The sequence below is a fragment of the Haliotis rubra genome, unplaced genomic scaffold (genome assembly GCF_003918875.1).
Source record: "Haliotis rubra isolate DU_JTF1 unplaced genomic scaffold, ASM391887v1 Scf304, whole genome shotgun sequence".
In the NCBI taxonomy this organism is placed as follows: domain Eukaryota; kingdom Metazoa; phylum Mollusca; class Gastropoda; order Lepetellida; family Haliotidae; genus Haliotis; species Haliotis rubra.
The window spans coordinates 841,213-860,935 of NW_025766974.1; the positions used below are offsets into that span (position 1 = coordinate 841,213).

Below are 19,723 nucleotides of genomic sequence, written 5' to 3' on the forward strand. Positions count from 1 at the left end.
GATAAGGTGCATGTAGACATATGGGTGTTCATCCTACTGAGATAAGGTGCATGTAGACATATGGGTGTCCATCCTACTGGATAAGGATAAGGTGCATGTAGACATATGGGTGTTCATCCTACTGGGATAAGGTGCATGTAGACATATGGGTGTTCATCCTACTGAGATAAGGTGCATGTAGACACATGGGTGTTCATCCTACTGAGATAAGGTGCATGTAGACATATGGGTGTTCATCCTACTGGGATAAGGTGCATGTAGACATATGGGTGTTCATCCTACTGGGATAAGGTGCATGTAGACATATGGGTGTTCATCCTACTGGGATAAGGTGCATGTAGACATATGGGTCCATCCTACTATGAGATACAGTAGTATACTAGTATATAATGCAATCTTGTCCCATTCAATGTACTGCATGGATTCAATGGTGGTTGGTGGGTGTTCATTCTGTACACTGCATGGATTCAATGCTTATTGGTGGGTGTTCATTCTGTACACTGCATGGATTCAATGCTTGTTGGTGGGTGTTCGTTCTGTACACTGCATGGATTCAATGCTTGTTGGTGTTCTGACCTGATCCTCACACTGCAGCTATCTTCCATCTACAACAAAGGATTAAAACAAGATTAGATACCTGATGATTCCCTGTCTATCGTGACTCCCCTTTTTAATCCATTGTTCCCCTTCTGTTCCCCATTGTCCCTTGGTACAGAGGAAGACCCCCAGGGTCAGTCCTCCTACTCTGATAACAATCTCACTCCCAGGGACAACTGTGTCCTGCCCCCTGTCACAATATACCCACCACTGAGGTGTTAATCTATCGGCTACAAAACTACATGACATATGTCATTACTCAAAATGATATATACCAATAGCAGGATAATACAAAGGAAAAAACAATATACTATAATGCACTTTATACCACTTATTATCTGCCATCAAGATAAATCGGAGACCATTTATAAACAAATAATAGTTCTCCATTTCATTTTACATTATTGTTATCTTGAGGATTTATTACCAAACTCCTATTAATAATTCACAATGAGTATGTGTTTTACTTTGGTGGAAGTTTTACAAACTGAACAACATTGATTCTCTCATAATGCTACAGTAAAGTGTTCAGTTTCAACACACTATCCCTGACTGCTCAACTCATGATCACGTCTTGATAGTGTCTTAAAAGCCTTAGTGAGCTTTCTTGATGGTATAGCTCCAAGACGTTTATCTCTGCCAGGTATGATATAGATAGTGCTATCACAACCATCAGACAATAGCGCCATCTCCTTCGATGTAAATATGGTGATATGACGGCCTTATCACACAACGCTTGTGTGGACTTGATAACTTATAGAAATGTCAACTCCCTCATTATTTAATGTACTCAATGATGTCTTACCATAACCACTGTAATAAATTAATATTGCATGGAACATTTGTAATATCTATCCACACGGCAAACATCTATAAATCTGATATCAGAGATATTCACTCATTCCATGAGAATTTATCACCAAAAAATTTCATTTAATTTGTTCAAGTTGGACCAAAGGCTTAGATTTTGCTAAGTGAATATACATGACAAAACATGTCCTCTACATGTCCAGCATAAAATGTTTTAAAGTTTGACTGAGGCCCAGAACGTTGTAGCCTTGATCCAACAACTTCTGACCAAGGGTCATGTGATGCACTTTGAAATCTTGGTAAAAACAGCATGGTCAGCTGTATCTCAAAAGTGGGTGAAATGTGAAAAACAAAGGCTGGAGTATTGCTCAACATAAAGAGGAAGTTTACTATTGGAAAGTTGAAACTATCCCACTTGTCATACAAGCATGTGGAGAGTTTTTGTCACTTTGAATCTTTATGCATAGATCTGAATATGAAACACATGAGCTTGTCTCACTTGCTGCCTTCAGCTCAAATTCAGCTGGGTAAAATCAGTGGAAGGGAATCAGCTATTTTAGGGTTTTAAAACATATCAGATCAATGATATATCTGAAGCTTAACTAAAACTTCTTTGCCAAATTACCTTGTTTTGCTTTTGGCAATCATGCAGAAATTTGATTCATATCAGATCCAGATTTGCTGGGGGAGCAAAATTGGTGCCCATGGGGATGCCCAGGTCTCTTCTAAATGTTGTACACAAAGTCTGCCATACAGACCCTGAAACAAATATACCCAATGCAGCCCTTGAAAGTCTAGAATATGTGGCAACTCTAGATTACCACAGTTTCTGAAAATGAAGAAAGTCTCTCGGCTCCTTTCATCATATTTTATGAAGATAATGTAAAAACTGTTTTATATGGAAGCTATGTTTATTTACTAGAAGTTCATCTATCTTACCAAATCACCATTGGAGGCCTCAGTGTCTGAATCCGTTACATGACTGACTGTGTGCTGACGATCTGCTGCCTCACTAAGAGACTTTGGGTTTGTAGATGGAACCAAACCCCCCAAAGTACTAGAATTTGTTCATTGTTATGAAGTGTAATCCCAGATATAACATTTGTTACACTTGACCACTTTCATTCAAAAAGGCATTGTGAATTCCAGGTATAAATTACTGTTATGTTGAAAGTCAACATGAACAATATATGAAATACGGAATAGAAATTTTGACCTTGATTCTACAGTAAAGGATATATCTATAAAGATATATTTGCATACGGTTCTAGCAAAATATATATCATCAAAGTTAGAAAATTATCCTGTACATGAAACAACTGAAATGAAATAGATATTAAATAAATACGAGCATATGGTGGTCCAGATCAATATACCTGTGCATGAGAGTGTTATACCCCAGCTATATAGTGTGAAATACACATGTAATATGACACCAGTTTTCCCATGAGTAATTCTTTGCTGATTGGCCTGAACATGGCAGCATGACAGAGAGCCATGATGGCATGTTAGCCTGAGGTATGCCGGCAATGGCTTCACTTTGTTACAGACAATGTTGTTGTGATATTGTTACGACAGGCCATTATTTTCTGTCACTCAGCTTCAGTCTCAGATAATGTATTGCATAAAACAATGTAAAGCTGTTAATTGCTGCTGGCATCAATCTGATTACATTAAGCCTCAAATGAAAGAAATATATTTTTTTACAAGAGGACAAAAGGAGTAAACATATCTATCTTTGACAAAAGATAGAAAAACACCTCCAGAAGTTTTTCTCAACACTTGCTTCTTGACTTGAAGTGGCGCCATGTGTCGTTAATAATTTTCACAACACATTCACATCAAAGACAACATACCTCTTTGAAGAAAAAATTTCTTCCACAATGAATGTGCTGTGCCTATGGAAAAACACAGCAAGATAGAAAACAGGTGAAAAAGTTGGAGAAAATGCCTGTTGTTTATCATTCAGCAGTGAAGACCATCATTCAGGTAGACAACCTCTACCTCATCTGCCATCTTGTACAGAAGATTGATTACATACTTTCTTTAACATGGTATATTCTTGCAATATGTTCATTTCAGTAGGGGTAACCTCTACTCACACAGTTTTTGATGTTTGTATGTCTGTATGTATGTCCATCTGTGTGTCTGTCTATCTGTGTATCTGTTCATGTCTACCTGTTTATCTGTAGTTATATGTGTCTGTATGTATGTCTACCTGTTTATCTGTGGTTATATGTGTCTGTATGTATGTCTACCTGTTTATCTGTGGTTATATGTGTCTGTATGTATGTCTACCTGTTTATCTGTGGTTATATGTGTACCTGTTTATCTGTGGTTATATGTATGTATGTCTACCTGTTTATCTGTGGTTATATATGTGTCTGTCTGTATGTATGTCTACCTGTTTATCTGTGGTTATATGTGTCTGTATGTATGTCTACCTGTTTATCTGTGGTTATATGTGTCTGTATGTATGTCTACCTGTTTATCTGTGGTTATATATGTGTCTGTATGTATGTCTACCTGTTTATCTGTGGTTATATGTATGTATGTGTATGTATATATCTATGTATGTCTGTTTATCTGTGTGTTGTATACCTGTTTATCTGTGTTATATATGTGTCTGTATGTATGTCTACCCTGTTTATCTGTGGTTATGTGTCTGTATGTATGTCTACCTGTTTATCTGTCTGTATGTATGTCTACCTGTTTATCTGTGGTTATATATGTGTCTGTATGTATGTCTACCTGTTTATCTGTGGTTATATATGTCTGTATGTATGTCTACCTGTTTATCTGTGGTTATATATGTGTCTGTATGTATGTCTACCTGTTTATCTGTGGTTATATCTACCTGTGTCTGTATGCATGTATGTATGTCTACCTGTTTATCTGTAGTTATATATGTGTCTGTATGTATGTCTACCTGTTTATCTGTGGTTATATATGTGTCTGTATGTATGTCTACCTGTTTATCTGTGGTTATATATGTGTCTGTATGTATGTCTACCTGTTTATCTGTGTTTATATATGTGTCTGTATGTATGTCTACCTGTTTATCTGTGGTTATATATGTGTCTGTATGTATGTCTACCTGTTTATCTGTGGTTATATATGTGTCTGTATGTATGTCTACCTGTTTATCTGTGGTTATATATGTGTCTGTCTGTATGTATGTCTACCTGTTTATCTGTGTTTTATATGTGTCTGTATGTATGTCTACCTGTTTATCTGTGGTTATATGTGTCTGTATGTATGTCTACCTGTTTATCTGTGGTTATATGTGTCTGTATGTATGTCTACCTGTTTATCTGTGGTTATATATGTGTCTGTATGTATGTCTACCTGTTTATCTGTGGTTCTGTATATATGTGTCTGTATGTATGTCTACCTGTTTATCTGTGGTATATATCTGTGTCTGTGTCTGTATGTCTACCTGTATGTCTACCTGTTTATCTGTGGTTATATATGTGTCTGTATGTATGTCTACCTGTTTATCTGTGGTTATATGTGTCTGTATGTATGTCTACCTGTTTATCTGTGGTTATATATGTGTCTGTATGTATGGCTACCTGTTTATCTGTGGTTATATACGTGTCTGTATGTATGTCTACCTGTTTATCTGTGGTTATATATGTGTCTGTATGTATGTCTACCTGTTAATCTGTGGTTATATGTCTGTATGTATGATCTGTATTTCTATGTGTATTTGTGTGTGTGCCTGTATGTGTATGCTTTTTGTATGAACATTTCTCTGTGTTTGTGCGTTCCAATGTGTGTGTTGTAATTGATGAGGAAACAATGGCTACAACACCATTTACATACTCTCTGAAAGACCATAAATCCAATGATAAAATATTGCCTCATAAATAATAATTTCTTTCTGTCAACATGAGTTTATGTTCTGTTTTGTGTGGATGTAGTGTCAATAATTTGTCACTAAAAGAGTCAATCTAGAAGGGTAAAATGAATACATAAATGAATAACATGGAAATGGCACAACGTATAATGTGGAAAGATAATGTGTTTGCAGCACATGAATAAGATATCCTTACTTTGTTAAATTATTTAGAGCTGTTTAGAGAACCAACATTTCTTAGTTTTGATAAAGGTGAATTACTATACATTGTTGAAAATGTCATCATTGCTTTTTAATGATAAAAAAGAACTGTGTAGAATATTGAAGTAACATATGTATTTTAAGGAAGATACAACTGATATACGTACTCTTTAAACTCATTTATAAATATTTTTATACTGATACCACAGTCAGCATGATCAATTTTCACATTTTAAGTACTTGCAACTTGAACATCGTGATTTAACAACACTTTCAATGTCTTTTTCTCATATTTTATTACCTACTTCAGTCTAGTAGCTATTGGTTACCGACATTATATATAAATTATGGCAACATAAGGCTTACAAGAAATAATATAACTGTAATGTGTAACCTACATGCAAAATACCATTGTCTTGAAGGTGACTTAGTATCAGCCGTGAGTGAGTGAGTGAGTGAGTGGTAAAATTCGTATAATTCTTGCCACAGGACTAGGATATGCTGTATCTATTGAGGTTATTACAAGCTCACTCTCCTGCCAATTGTGGGTTGGAGTGATATGGTGAAACAATTGATGCATTAATCTGTTTGCTGTAACATGTTACAACCACATCAGTATTATAATATTTGTGCAAAGCCAACATAAATATATATAACATGCATCAGATGTTGATTCTTTTATGATTTTAAATAACACCTTGAGTATGTATTTACATGGTGCATAACTCATCTTCATGGTGCTAACTGATACAGGATAACTGCGAGTGAGTGAGTGAGTTTCAATCATACCAGGTCATGTAAGCCCTGTGTGTGAGAAAAGCAGAAAATTGACCCAGGTCTCAGATACTAACCACTGTAGGGTAACCCACATGCACAGCTAGGGACCATTCATTATTCATGGCTTGGGCGGGTGATGATGATTTTAAGGGGGGTCACCCATTTTGTTCTGGGGAGGGAAGAGGGGGTGGGGTCATCAATTTTGTACACGGCTACTAGGGGGGTCACCCATTTTGTACATAAATATTATTAAAAATCATGCTTAAAAATTATGGGGAGGGGAGGGGTTCATTGATTTTGTACATGACATGCAGGGGGGTCACTTGGACACTTACTTTGTACATGCTTCTCCATAAAAATCATCATCACTCCCCCTATCTATAAATTATGAATGGTCCCTTATCATACAGGCTTTCAGCAAAATCTGGGGTTCAAACCCATGATCACTGGCATGCCCAAGGGATGCAACTCTGCTCAGCACATCTTGTCTCATCTCTGGGTCTTCTCCTTTTGAATCAATATAGCTGTTGTAATATGATATGGCCCTTCAATATGCAGCCATCCCACTAGATGACCTCTCTCTGTCAAAGATCTAGACATCTTCATCACACAGAACACTGTCAAGATCATCAGACACACTGTATCTAATGGAAGCACTCATCACAGTGTGTCTGAACTCTCTTTGAAATACTAAAATAATGGCTTTAGGAGGAAAATGGAAAAAAACAGATGTAAGAAAGCCAGATATTGTCATCTCATGCTAGCTAATATATTTTATCGTTGTATGGACAACGGAGCCAAAAACAAAAATAGACACTATTTGGTAGAAAATACAATTTCTTAACATTTTTCATGCAAAACATTTTTAATGCTTTTAACCTCAAAGCAACTGTAACAAAATCTACCTTTTTTATTTCGTCTCTTGTCTCTTGGAATGTAGACCACTAAATCTGTAAAAGAGTGTAAAATAAAAAGTGCCATCAGACTTTGTTAAAAGCAACATATTCAGTGCTTTTATAAGTAACTACAAGCACTAATCCTGATTAGATACAAACTCTCCATCACTTGGATGTAATTATGCATTTATTACTTTTGATGAGTAGAATGAATACTCAGGACATCTTTTTACAAATGCTTCTTGCTATAAAATCTTGGAATATTTGACCTTTTGATGTTCATTCTGATTCTCAGATGACCTGTATATCTTGACTTAAAACATGCCATTATAGGGCAGCCAGTACCTGATATAACAAGCTGTGCTGTAAACACAATATCATACCAACACACTATCTTAACAGTTTGTGAGAAACACCTTGCTCCTTTCCCCTTCCATCTCACAAAGAAGAAGATATATCCAAGGTAACATTATGGATGTAACATTTCTGACATTAACCATGTTTGTGAATATCATTTATAGAATATATGATGAACCTGTCAATTTGTGCATTGTAATATATATACACAACCCACAACAGTAGTCAAATATTGTCTGAAAACCTCATTAACATTGTTTCATCTGAAGATCTAAGTTTAAAACACATCTGCATTAGGCTATGTAACTGTAAAGGCTTCAAGTATGACCTTCAAGAGAAGACAGCTACATGACACTGACCATCCTAGAGGCAGCACTGCTGCATCAAATTCTTAAGATACATTGAGAGGTTCCCATGAACATGGCTAATAAGAGGATATGTTTACAGTAATAAAACAAACACAAATAATATTAACTGCAGGACTGTATGCATTTCATCCTCAATTAATGTTTAGTGTTTCAATTGTAACATGAGCTTCATGTGTAATTTCTCAAAACAATGACCAGAATATTCAACAAAATGTTGTCAATATCATGTAATGAATAATAACTGTCAAGAAAATTTACGTAGCTGATTGAAATTTGAGTTTTGACACAAGTGCCAATCCTAATATGCACATCGCCATTGTTTGTCAGCTTGTGACAGATCACTGGGGCTGTGATTACATTAACTTAAGGAGCATAGCCTTCATCAGCCAAGTGATCAACTGCCATTGTCAATTACTTCTGTCAGACTTAATGGCCAGACCCATTTGGTGTTGCTGTAGATATCTCCCCTGATGTAAAGATTGTCTAATGTTGATTATATTGATAATACAAATCCATAAATAATGTGAGATGTGTTCTTGTCATAAAACAAGAATAGCTAGATGGCATCTCTTGACAGAAGGATTGTGACATTAATATCACTGAGTGTCTCTAATCACCCAAAAAACTAAAAACATATTACCGGTAGGCTTGAAACTTAAATTCTTTTAAAGGCAGTTAAATTCTCTTTGCCTGACATTATGCCTTATATTTATCCTTTAATGGTACATTCTAATACATGATGAAACGGGTTCGTTGTTTTGTATGTGGAAAAGCAGGTTATTTTTTTTAAAATAGTGACCTCAATGATTTCAGGGGGTGCCTATTTATCAAACATTCCCGCAAACTTGTGTTTCAGTGAAGCTAACTGATGAAACACATGTAAAACAGCAGGTAGAATTTAGAAATAGGTAAGAAACATGCTTGGAAGATTCTGTGTTTAAAAGAAATCAGATATTTAAAGTTCAAAAACATTAGTGGTTTGACCTGCAGGTTGTAATTTTCATATTTACGTAAAGTTTATGGTAAGGAAACATCATGCTGGTAATTTCAAATTTTGTCCAAGTTTGTAAATTTACATGGCACAGACCCAGCTCACTAATGAGGTACATGATGATCTGTTCATTTGTAGTCTGATGCTGATTGGTTTACATATATATAATCAATGATTTATACAGAGTTTTAAAACATATATTCTTCATTGGCAAATTAGTTTTGAAATAATGTCCTAATAAGGCATAAAACGGGAGGTGGTGCTTTATTTCTGATTTTTTTTTACCAAAGCTCCATTTTGTAACAGAATATGTATTTTCTAGCCACAGGGGGAATATGTATATCACTAATGGTACTCTTATCAAGCTTAGTTTTCAAAAGAGATTTGATGAGATTTGATGATTAATATTCATGACTACTGGTAATGTGGTTTCATTAGCAACCCATTTATATACATATACCACAGATGACGGACTTACAGTGCACTAAAGGGAATGGGAAAATGGAGTTCAAAAAGCTGACTAACCTTTATGTGATATCATTTTCATTAGGCTGAAATCATTGGAAAATGATCACTTCCAAATGAAGAAGACATGTCAATTGTCAAAATGTTTAAAAACATAATGTCATGCAAATCCTGTCATCCAAACAAATGCAATAGGAATGTGTATACAGGTGAGTGATTATTCCTATAAACAGTTAAGAAGTTGTCTGTTTGTAGGAGAAAACCCTCCGTAAATTTACATGCCATACAAACATTACATTTCATTCAAAGTGCATATATGTGATCTTCACATTCTGTGACTAGATGGCTCACATCCACATGTGTGATCTTCACTTTCTATGACTAGATGGCTCACATCCACATGTGGGATCTTCACATTCTGTGACTAGATGGCTCACATCCACATGTGTGATCTTCACATTCTGTGACTAGATGGCTCACATCCACATGTGGGATCTTCACTTTCTATGACTAGATAGCTCACATCCACATGTGGGATCTTCACATTCTGTGACTAGATGGCTCACATCCACATGTGTGATCTTCACTTTCTGTGACTAGATGGCTCACATCCACATGTGTGATCTTCACATTCTGTGACTAGATAGCTCACATCCACATGTGTGATCTTCACTTTCTATGACTAGATAGCTCACATCCACATGTGGGATCTTCACTTTCTATGACTAGATGGCTCACATCCATATGTGGGATCTTCACTTTCTATGACTAGATAGCTCACATCCACATGTGGGATCTTCACATTCTGTGACTAGATAGCTCACATCCACATGTGTGATCTTCACATTCTGTGACTAGATGGCTCACATCCACATGTGGGATCTTCACATTCTGTGACTAGATGGCTCACATCCACATGTGGGATCTTCACTTTCTGTGACTAGATGGCTCACATCCACATGTGGGATCTTCACACTCTGTGACTAGATGGCTCACATCCACATGTGGGATCTTCACTTTCCATGACTAGATAGCTCACATCCACATGTGGGATCTTCACTTTCTATGACTAGATAGCTCACATCCACATGTGGGATCTTCACTTTCCATGACTAGATAGCTCACATCCACATGTGGGATCTTCACATTCTGTGACTAGATAGCTCACATCCACATGTGGGATCTTCACATTCTGTGACTAGATAGCTCACATCCACATGTGGGATCTTCACTTTCTATGACTAGATGGCTCACATCCACATGTGTGATCTTCACTTTCTGTGACTAGATGGCTCACATCCACATGTGGGATCTTCACTTTCTATGACTAGATGGCTCCACATCCACATGTGGGATCTTCACATTCTGTGACTAGATGGCTCACATCCACATGTGTGATCTTCACATTCTGTGTGACTAGATGGCTCACATCCACATGTGGGATCTTCACATTCTGTGACTAGATGGCTCACATCCACATGTGGGATCTTCACATTCTGGGACTAGATGGCTCACATCCACATATGTGATCTTCACATTCTGTGACTAGACTGATAGCCACATCCACATGTGGGATCTTCACATTCTGTGACTAGATAGCTCACATCCACATGTGGGATCTTCACTTTCTATGACTAGATAGCTCACATCCACATGTGGGATCTTCACATTCTGTGACTAGATAGCTCACATCCACATGTGTGATCTTCACTTTCTATGACTAGATGGCTCACATCCACATGTGGGATCTTCACTTTCTATGACTAGATAGCTCACATCCACATGTGGGATCTTCACATTCTGTGACTAGATGGCTCTCATCCACATGTGGGATCTTCACTTTCTATGACTAGATGGCTCACATCCACATGTGGGATCTTCACATTCTGTGACTAGATGGCTCACATCCACATGTGTGATCTTCACATTCTGTGACTAGATGGCTCACATCCACATGTGGGATCTTCACATTCTGTGACTAGATGGCTCACATCCACATGTGGGATCTTCACATTCTGGGACTAGATAGCTCACATCCACATATGTGATCTTCACATTCTGTGACTAGATAGCTCACATCCACATGTGGGATCTTCACACTCTGTGACTAGATAGCTCACATCCACATGTGGGATCTTCACTTTCTATGACTAGATAGCTCACATCCACATGTGGGATCTTCACTTCTATGACTAGATGGCTCACATCCACATGTGGGATCTTCACATTCTGTGACTAGATGGCTCCACATCCACATGTGTGATCTTCATTCTGTGACTAGATGGCTCACATCCACATGTGGGATCTTCACATTCTGTGACTAGATGGCTCACATCCACATGTGGGATCTTCACATTCTGGGACTAGATGGCTCACATCCACATATGTGATCTTCACATTCTGTGACTAGATGGCTCACATCCACATGTGGGATCTTCACACTCTGTGACTAGATAGCTCACATCCACATGTGGGATCTTCACTTTCTATGACTAGATAGCCACATCCACATGTGGGATCTTCACATTCTGTGACTAGATGGCTCACATCCACATGTGTGATCTTCACTTTCTATGACTAGATGGCTCACATCCACATGTGGGATCTTCACTTTCTATGACTAGATAGCTCACATCCACATGTGGGATCTTCACATTCTGTGACTAGATAGCTCACATCCACATGTGTGATCTTCACTTTCTGTGACTAGATTGCTCACATCCACATGTGGGATCTTCACTTTCTATGACTAGATAGCTCACATCCATATGTGTGATCTTCACTTTCTATGACTAGATAGCTCACATCCACATGTGTGATCTTCACTTTCTATGACTAGATAGCTCACATCCATGTGTGATCTTCACATTCTGTGACTAGATAGCCTCACATCCACATGTGGGATCTTCACTTTCTATGACTAGATGGCTCACATCCACATGTGTGATCTTCACTTTCTATGACTAGATAGCTCACATCCACATGTGGGATCTTCACATTCACACTCTGTGACTAGATGGCTCACATCCACATGTGGGATCTTCACTTCTGTGACTAGATGGCTCACATCCACATGTGGGATCTTCACATTCTGTGACTAGATAGCTCACATCCACATGTGGGATCTTCACTTTCTATGACTAGATGGCTCTCACATCCACATGTGGGATCTTCACATTCTGTGACTATGATCTTCACTTTCTATGACTAGATAGCTCACATCCACATGTGGGATCTTCACTTTCTGTGACTAGATAGCTCACATCCACATGTGTGATCTTCACTTTCTATGACTAGATAGCTCACATCCATATGTGTGATCTTCACTTTCTATGACTAGATAGCTCACATCCACATGTGTGATCTTCACTTTCTATGACTAGATAGCTCACATCCACATGTGTGATCTTCACTTTCTATGACTAGATAGGCTCACATCCACATGTGTGATCTTCACTTTCTATGACTAGATAGCTCACATCCACATGTGTGATCTTCACTTTCTATGACTAGATAGCTCACATCCATATGTGGGATCTTCACTTTCTATGACTAGATAGCTCAAACAGGCATGTGTGATCTTCACTTTCTATGACTAGATAGCTCACACAGGCATGTGTGTGACCATTACTCTCCGTAACTAGATATTGCTATATGGCTGTAATATTGCTGATTCGATGTAAAATTTTAACTCACTCACTCTCTGTAACTAGATTGATCACACACACATGTACATGTATCACAGATACAGATACAGATACCTGTACATATGTGTTCATCGGATGATGCACCAAGAAGCTACATCCTCCACTAACTAGACACCACAAACTTTGTAAGAGGAGATTATCACCCACTTATAACCTTACTTCACAAGTTACCACCCTGAGACCTCAATATCCACTCAAAAGGCTGATGATTGAGGGAGGGTACTCAGCAAGATAACGCAATTAATATGCAATCATTTTTTTATCACTTAATTCTAAACTGAATAGCTTTGAAAATCTATTTCTAATTTGATTTAAGCTTCAAATCATTTAAAGAATATTCACTGAGAAGTTGGTTTATCCATTCTGATAATGACTTATAGTATGAACAAGCATAAGGAAAACAAACAGGTTTTTCATTTTGGGGAATAATTTTCAACAATTTCTAGTTTGATGTAGCAAAAACTGTTAATACTAACAGTTAAATACAATTACAATATTTGAATACTACACAAATTATGTGCATTGTCATATAAGTGTGATGATCTTGAGTGAACTGATCAACTCCAAGTCACTTCACCCTCTACATACATGGGACATTATCTTATATCGGTTTAAGATTGTGCAGCAAGAATTTCAATGCATCTTTCCTTGGCAGTGAGGAGACAGAGTGTTACGATGCTGAAGATGGTATTCAAAGACTTGCTCACATACTTGAGGAAAATATAATGGAGAAGAGAAATTGTACATAAACAAGTCAAGGCTGAGACAAATGTATGTGCCCCATGTTATTAGAATCATTTAGTCAAGCAGAAATGTCATATTTTGTAGTTGCGTACATTTAAATATTTGTGGAAAAGTGTTAAAAAACAAAATAGTTTCTCTTTGCCCAACCATGCACAGCCTCTGTGGGAAAGCAACCACACAAATATCCCACATAATTTATGGACATAATAAAACTCTTTCTTATTTGCTATAATGGGCTTCCTAGGGGATAAAGTTCTAAGTTCACTCTGGAACACTGCCTTTGAAATGATATAAACAGCATCCACATCATGATAAACGGGAACTCTTACATTAAACACCAACCACAGAGTATTAATTCATGTACTGTCATGCATGCCCATTACACAAATCCTATGTCACATACATAGGTCATATAATACCTCACAACCAAAGCCATTTGAGAGGCAGAGTTGCTTTAAGGCATCATTACCACTGATGATAAAAATGTGGAATTTTTAAGCATAAAAATATTACATCTTAAAGCAACTGAAGAGTTAAAAAATCAAATTCCTATGACAGTGAGCTGGCCAATTTATACAGTTATAAAGCACTATATGGCCATGTCTGGATTTAATCAGTAATTCAATAGTCAGTTATGTCCAAGGGTGTGATTCAATTTAATTTATGTGACAGATTGACACGATCAGTCCTGAGATTTAGAATCTTTGACAATCTTGTATCATATTTCTGCCATTTCAAGGGTGATTCATCCCCTCTTCTCATTCAAACTTAGACAGCATTCATAACAAAAACAAAGACTGTATGTTGAAGATTTCCTGATAGTTGTATCAATAAATGACAAACCGATGATTTAAAACACATTCTGCTAGCTGGCAGGAGAAATCACTGCCTCATTATGGATCTGTCAAAGTCGGAATTTGATGATAATGATGATTATGAAGTAATTATGGCAAACAGAGCGAGGTATTACTGTATCAAGACAGGTCACATGTCATCGATCATGTGACTCCCTGCGGCCAGCTCCTGTCTGATGGCCAATAAATGTCAAAATCATGAAAGTTGTCCGACAGGTATGATGTATAGATGCTCCTGTGCTCATCCATTTCAGGCGAGCCAGGGATCGGCAATATTGAAGATAATGGAGAATATGTGCCATCGCTTGTGACATGAACAAGTAATTAATGGGGGAAAGTCGTCAGTATTGCTCATTCGCATTAACCTCGTCTCTGACTCCATGCAATGTATCAATTGCTCCTAGTCCCATGTCGATGCTAAAATATCACCAGTCCTCCCATGATCCTAGAAAAGAAATATTACTTTCTTTCGGCCATGAATCATGTTGTTCCCTCGGTACCAGCAACGCAGGGAGGTGGGAGCGATATGTCAAAATGGCCGACAGCATCAACACTTATTGCCTGTCTAAAGGATTGTTCATCCCTGCTTTTTTCCTAATTAAATTGCATTCAGTTTTTTGTGACTTTCATTCAATTTGCCCCCTTCTGCATGTCACATGTCATAGAATGTGAGGTTAAACAAATAAAGCAGCCTTCAAAGTGACAAGACTTAAGGTTATTGGACAATATTCCTCTCCCAACTCATAAATCAAACTGGTAAAAAGCATGGCTGTTATTTGATTTCAATGAAAAATAAATGATCGAGTGGCAAAAAAGTATGTCCCTTGTTTTTTCTCAATGCTAAATTGACCTTTAGTGATTTTTTAATGATCGTGACCAGGGTTTGTGCGAGACAAATGCCACCAGCACGTACCTCCACTGCCTCCTGTCATGACAAGTGACTGACCACTTGTAGCAGTGCAATCTATCACCAGTCACATTATATACTTATGCCAACAAAAACTATCTTCCTTCTCACAAAGTTCATACAAAAAGCCACAGTTTGTAAAAACAGCAGCTATATCATATAACCCTTCAAATAAGCCGGCCACAATAATAGGTACAAAAACTGTGTTTGATAAAACGTCCCTCTTCAGTCACTGACAGGCCAGAAACTGGGGGCATGACATGAAGCATACCGTTGGTGCTGTTTTTGATGTTTTACATATACACAGTGACAAATGAGAAACCATAAGCCAAGAAGCTGACATCTCACTTCTCATATCTTTTTGTACAAACTCCAGCAACTAGACTAGAGAGGGGCAGAACAAGACACATGTCTGGTACCAGCAGGAATGACATGTTCTACTACATGATAAAACAATGAATGGTGATCAGTTCTGTTTAACGTTCTTGGAATCTGCTTAGCGTGTCTTGCACTGTGTGATATATGTGTCCTGTTTCTGTGGTATATGTGTCTTGTTCTGTGTGGTATATGTGTCCTGTTCTGTGTGGTATATGTGTCTTGTTCTGTGTGGTATATGTGTCCTGTTCTGTGTGGTATATGTGTCTGTTCTGTGTGGTATATGTGTCCTGTTCTGTGTGGTATATGTGTCTTGTTCTGTGTGGTATATGTGTCCTGTTCTGTGTGGTATATGTGTCCTGTTCTGTGTGGTATATGTGTCCTGTTCTGTGTGGTATATGTGTTTTGTTCTGTGTGGTATATGTGTCTTGTTCTGTGTGGTATATGTGTCCTGTTCTGTGTGGTATATGTGTCCTGTTCTGTGTGGTATATGCATCATGTTCTGTGTGTGGTATATGTGTCTTGTTCTGTGTGGTATATGTGTCCTGTTCTGTGTGGTATATGTCCTGTTCTCCTGTTCTGTGTGTCTTTATTGGTATATGTGTCCTGTTCTGTGTGGTATATGTGTCTTGTGTCTCTGTGTGGTATATGTGTCCTGTTCTGTGTGTGTGGTATATGTGTCCTGTTCTGTGTGTATATGTGTGTCCTGTTCTGTGTGGTATATGTGTCCTGTTCTGTGTGGTATATGTATCTGTGTTGTTCTGTGTGGTATATGTGTCCTGTTCTGTGTGGTATATGTGTCCTGTTCTGTGTGGTATATGTGTCCTGTTCTGTGTGGTATATGTGTCCTGTTCTGTGTGTGGTATATGTGTCCTGTTCTGTGTGGTATATGTGTCCTGTTCTGTGTGGTATGTGGCTTGATCTGTCTGGTATGTGTCTTCTTCTGTCTTGTGGATGTGTCTTTTTCTGTTTATATTTTTCAGTTATATTGGTCCAGTTCTGATGAGTACATGAGTATGGTCCTGTCAAGCACACCATGGTTCTGACATGTATGTCATATTCTGTGTTGTTTTGTCCTGTTTTGTCCTGTTGTTTTCTATTTTTTGCTGGTATGCTTTGATATGTCTTCTTTCATTTTTGCTTTGTTTGTGGAGTTCAGTTCTGATTTGGATGGATCTATCAGGTTCTCTATGTACTGTTGTGTTTTACATTGTCTGACGCGCCTTGGTATTTTCTATCACCTCCAGACTTTTTAAACTGGATGTTTGAATCTCAAACTGCTATGGATGCTGATTTACATAAAAGTCCTTCTTTTGAAACTTTGAATACCAAGGACTACAATCCTATGAGTGTCTAAACATGACTGATGTGGTATGTCTCTAAACTGCTTGTGGTTATCACAAATATATACTCTCCCCGGTTGGGGAGGAACTGGGTCCTTGTCTGTTATAGTGAGGCCATGTTTGTTCATCATTGATGGTGACTCATACAAAAACAGGAATCAAGAATTCATTCTCTCTGACTTGAAAAAATGAATTTTAAATGATGGCATGTGTTTTTTGCACCTGACATGTGAACAATGTCTAACATTACCAGGTGAGAGCCACCATGCTGTGCCTGACTCTGCAGGAAGGAACATACATCAACATGAAGAGGCTTTATGTCCTCTACCTGTGTATAACATAACTTACCTGTGCTGATGAGCTGGGCAGGTGTAACAACAGGTGGGGAACATGGTCAGACAGCACACCTGAGGTACACAGACACAAACAATGGAGGAGATTAATTGGTTTGTGTCAGGTGAAAGGCACCTCACTTCATAACACAGGTAGACAAATGACAAGAGAGACACCTGAACACAGGTGAAACACATAGCCTACAGGTAGACTCGTGCAAAGCTACACATACACTGTCAATAACTCAACATATGCATGATAAGATATAAGAAACTGTATTTTCAGAAACAACACAAATTACTGGGCCTGCCTCAACATAATATTTGAAGCTAGTCACAAGAATAACAATCCTCAAGCTTCACAAAAGTTGACAGATAAATGAACGCCAGACACTGAAACCCAGTGTGAATACATTAAGGTTTTTCTTGTTAAGTAATGGTTGTGTTAAGGTAATATCTTTCTCCAGATGCTGTTTAAGTGTAGAACCCTGATGGTACTGTTATATCAGACTAGATGTGGGGAGGCTGTACGTAGGAGGTCAAGGTCACACAGAAGGGCAGTAAGTACAGGAGATGATAATAGGTAGACAGACATTTGGTCCCAGAAATAAACTTATCACATTTGAAATATACCTAAAAAAAATAACTATATAATGTCGAAAAGGAGCCCTGAACACCTTTGTGTGTAGATTAGTGTGTATTTGTGGAATAGCTGTCAAACATAAAAGTGATGAGGTATCATACTGACACTTTGATTTATTATTTATGAATATCTATTTATTTTCAAGGAATTATGCAAATAAATATACTTTGATTGATGTAATTTGTTTAAAATCGACAGAATTCACACTCAGTATATATATCCAAACAGATTTGCTTGCTCAATGCTAACATTCAAACTATGTGTGGTGACCATAAACTATGAGATTTGAACCATGGACCTTCTCATCCGAAGTCAGACACCTTGTCCACTTGACCAAAGAGGTTAACCCCTTCAGCAAGCTGACAAGGTAAGGATGTCATCTGTGAGAGAACTCCATGCCCTGCTACATACTTCCCCATCAACAGAAAGCATGCCATGGGTCACACACTGATACTTACGTTGTACAAATGTAATATGAACGTGCTCTGCCCAACGTGGGTGCCAGTGTAGCAGCCATAAAATAATTGAGTCCCTAGCTCACCTAAATAATGAGCTGGAGAAACAAGACATTGATATCATGAGCAATGTGCAATGCTACTGAGTATGGTTGCCCAGAATCAACCAAATAACAGAGTCTGATAGACTAACATCTAGTCCTGAAATGAACATATTTTACAGAAAAATGGTTGATGAACATAATGAAAAATAGCCCAGGTCAGTTCCATCTAGACTTCAACATATTGAAGACTTGAAAATACACAATGCCATTTAGAAAGTGGTCAAATGTAACATATGTTATATTGGGATTACACTGTCTTAGTAAAGTACAGATTCTAGTACGCTTGTTGGGACTCAACCCAACAACAGTACAAGAATCAGTACTTTACTAAGAAAGTGTAATCCCAATATAACATATGTTACATATTAAAGACTTGCATGGGCTTTCATGGATGTATTTGTTTCAGGGCCTGGAAGTCTGGCTGCCTGAAGACCTAGCCCTTACAACAGGCATTGGTTGCAGGATGCCAATTAAAAGCTGGAGGTAATAGCAAGATACATATGTACTTACATATGAAAACCATTATTATACAGCCAGTTGTGTTTTGAAGTTTAGGAACATTAAACTTCTGACCTATAACATCTCAGGTTATAAATAACATTTAACCCTGCTGACATCAAAACAAATACCAAGGGAGACTACTCTCATCATTCAGTCCTGTGTCAAGGCCTGATTTACATATGAATTCCACACCTTTAAAACAGAAAGCAACATCCAATCAGATGCGTTGTAGGTGAATTATGAGGTGAGTAACGTGCAAGCAGTGTAGCAGGCCATCAGTATTGATCCATGTATGCCTGGGTACTCCTCACAGTCAGGAGATGCCTCACTGGTGTTTGTGAAACATACATCTCACAGTAAAACAGGTATGACTACTGACAGAGGCATGGTGGATCAGAAAAAATCCAAATAACCATCCATACCTGCTGAGCACC

The 19,723-nt window shown here is 37.8% G+C and overlaps 1 long non-coding RNA gene across 3 annotated transcripts in view; it reads right to left on the reverse strand.

Moving 5' to 3' along the window:
- Positions 1-253: 253 nt before the first annotated feature.
- Positions 254-19,723, reverse strand: part of LOC124282828 — a 49,367-nt gene continuing 29,897 nt past the window's right edge. Inside the window, exons 2-7 of one of the 3 annotated variants that reach the window (XR_006900261.1) lie at positions 17,603-17,661; positions 7,153-7,197; positions 6,685-6,754; positions 3,264-3,305; positions 2,033-2,166; positions 254-605 (exon numbers count right to left, since the gene is read on the reverse strand). This is a non-coding gene — a long non-coding RNA (uncharacterized LOC124282828). Of the gene's footprint in view, positions 606-2,032; positions 2,167-3,263; positions 3,724-6,684; positions 6,755-7,152; positions 7,198-17,602; positions 17,662-19,723 lie in introns of those variants that run through there. The other 2 variants (XR_006900262.1, XR_006900260.1) reach the window with 2 other exon arrangements.